This window comes from Schistocerca cancellata, unplaced genomic scaffold (assembly GCF_023864275.1).
Source record: "Schistocerca cancellata isolate TAMUIC-IGC-003103 unplaced genomic scaffold, iqSchCanc2.1 HiC_scaffold_937, whole genome shotgun sequence".
Classification (NCBI taxonomy): Eukaryota; Metazoa; Arthropoda; class Insecta; order Orthoptera; family Acrididae; genus Schistocerca; species Schistocerca cancellata.
This window is the reverse complement of record NW_026046945.1, coordinates 5001-7500: the sequence shown is the minus strand read 5'-3', so window position 1 is coordinate 7500 and position 2500 is coordinate 5001. Positions and strand designations below refer to the sequence as shown.

At 56.9% G+C, this 2500-nt stretch overlaps 1 non-coding gene across 1 annotated transcript in view; it reads left to right on the top strand.

Annotated features, from left to right (window-relative positions):
* Nucleotides 1-2184: 2184 nt before the first annotated feature.
* LOC126149544 (small subunit ribosomal RNA) overlaps nucleotides 2185-2500 on the top strand; it is a 1909-nt gene continuing 1593 nt past the window's right edge. The window contains exon 1 of the ribosomal RNA XR_007530979.1: nucleotides 2185-2500. This exon is cut by the window's right edge and continues 1593 nt beyond it. This is a non-coding gene — a ribosomal RNA (small subunit ribosomal RNA).

Below are 2500 nucleotides of genomic sequence, written 5' to 3'. Positions count from 1 at the left end.
TAACCCACGTTGTGCCTTAACGTAACCCACGTTGTGCCTTAACGTAACCCACGTTGTGCCTTAACCTAACCCACGTTGTGCCTTAACCTAACCCACGTTGTGCCTTAACCTAACCCACGTTGTGCCTTAACCTAACCCACGTTGTGCCTTAACCTAACCCACGTTGTGCCTTAACCTAACCCACGTTGTGCCTTAACCTAACCCACGTTGTGCCTTAACCTAACCCACGTTGTGCCTTAACCTAACCCACGTTGTGCCTTAACCTAACCCACGTTGTGCCTTAACCTAACCCACGTTGTGCCTTAACCTAACCCACGTTGTGCCTTAACCTAACCCACGTTGTGCCTTAACCTAACCCACGTTGTGCCTTAACCTAACCCACGTTGTGCCTTAACCTAACCCACGTTGTGCCTTAACCTAACCCACGTTGTGCCTTAACCTGCTCTGTAATTGGCATATGACACGTTACATTAATCTAGTGTTGTCTAACCACAACCCTCTGAATATAGTTCGCTACTCGCACCGCCCACCCTCTTGTGTGTCGTTTCATGTTGAACACTTCGCAAGTGTTGCTTACTTTTTACATGCTCCCGCTGTACACTGTAATGTGGACAACTGCAGGATGTACATCGCCCCCCCCCCTCCACCCTGCCTTCGCACGCTGGTCGTTCAGGTGCTTGCGTGTTCAATGCCCTTCGCAGCTGTTCACTGGCATTCGCATGTCGAAGCGCTCAGTCTACGTCGTGGTACGGCCTGTGTCCACTGTCCGCTGATATCGTAAGCTTAATCCTCACATTGTACTGCACATAGGTCCGTATGTACTGAATGATACGCTGTGGCACATGTGTGACCGTACGACTGCGCCCAACAACAGCGAACCATACGGTCCAAATGTTGTGCACTCAGCCACGTGCCGTCTCCCCATAACAGCTACATTGCAGTGTGGTACGCCATAGAGACGTGTGGGAGTAACGGACGCCCTGGATGGCGATCAGCATGAGCCGTCTGTTGATGTAGTGGCGCGTGTATTCAAACGTAGTCGTCTCTTCTCACACAGTGTGATAGCATGGTGCACCGCGTTCCACATCTGCGACATGGTACAGATGCTGGTTGACAGTCGGTCTCGTAATGGACATCGCATACGTAGGGGGCCACCTCCCACGTGTTCTCTAGTCGTGCACATTTTGTTGCGTGTATGTGGGCAGACGTAGTGTGTCGTGACACCTAACAGACAGGTATGCAATAATCGTTGCATTTGCAAACTGGGATGGACGTCTACGTTTGCTGGTGACGTGACGCAACGCAAATGAACAACTGGTAAACCCATTGTGGTGCGGTTGTTGTTGCTGGAGGTAAATCAGTAAGGGCAAATCTGTGTGTGAAGCGATACGCGGCGGTGGCTGGGTGGGACCGTCCCCGGCCGGTGAGGGGGGGCCGCCCGGCGTGCTGGCCGCGCGGTGCGTGGGCGCACGCGCTACAGCCGGCTGGTGGGGGCGCCCAGTGGCAGGCGCGCCGGCCGACGGACGCGGCAGGCGGCGCAGCTGCGCGCCGGGGCACCCTGCGCGCGGCGCCGGGCGGCCAAAGTGGGTCCTCGCGGGCCCGGTGCGAAGCGCGGTGGACATCTGCAGTGTGCTGGTCCGACTGAGGACTGTGTGCGTTGAGGATGCGCCGCCGCCCGGCACTCGGCGCCGCGACGCCGTCTGCTGCTCGGTCGCCCCAGCGGTTCTCGCTGGTGGTTTGTATCGCAGTTGTGCAGACGTGTTGGCACGTGCGCTGTGCTGGGAGAGTTCGCTTCGGCACCCACGTGGGGCCTTTGCCCTTCTGTGGCGCTGGCGTTGGAGCTGCCGGTCACCGTAGGTGGCGCGTGTTGTCTCCCGCCGGCAATGCCACGACAGCACGCTCCCGGGCCTCTGTCGGCAGCGGCAAGCTCAGTTGGGAGCACGGGTGGTCGCACCTAAAGCGTCTACTCGCCTAACTCCGGGCGATTGCGCCTCTCTCGAACCCGACCAAGTACTTAGGACGGCGCTGCGCGCCGCCGGGACCTGAGAGGGTTTCGAGGTGTATTGTGCAGGGGAGCTCAGCCTCCTCCTGTTTGCAGAATAATTGAGCGGACGCTTGCGTGTTCGCGCGGGCCCCTGGGACACACTCCCGGGCGGCCGGCTGCTCAGCTCTAGTTGACGCAGCTCCCTGGTTGATCCTGCCAGTAGTCATATGCTTGTCTCAAAGATTAAGCCATGCATGTCTCAGTACAAGCCGCATTAAGGTGAAACCGCGAATGGCTCATTAAATCAGTTATGGTTCCTTAGATCGTACCCACGTTACTTGGATAACTGTGGTAATTCTAGAGCTAATACATGCAAACAGAGTCCCGACCAGAGATGGAAGGGACGCTTTTATTAGATCAAAACCAATCGGTCGGCTCGTCCGGTCCGTTTGCCTTGGTGACTCTGAATAACTTTGGGCTGATCGCACGGTCCTCGTACCGGCGACGCATCTTTCA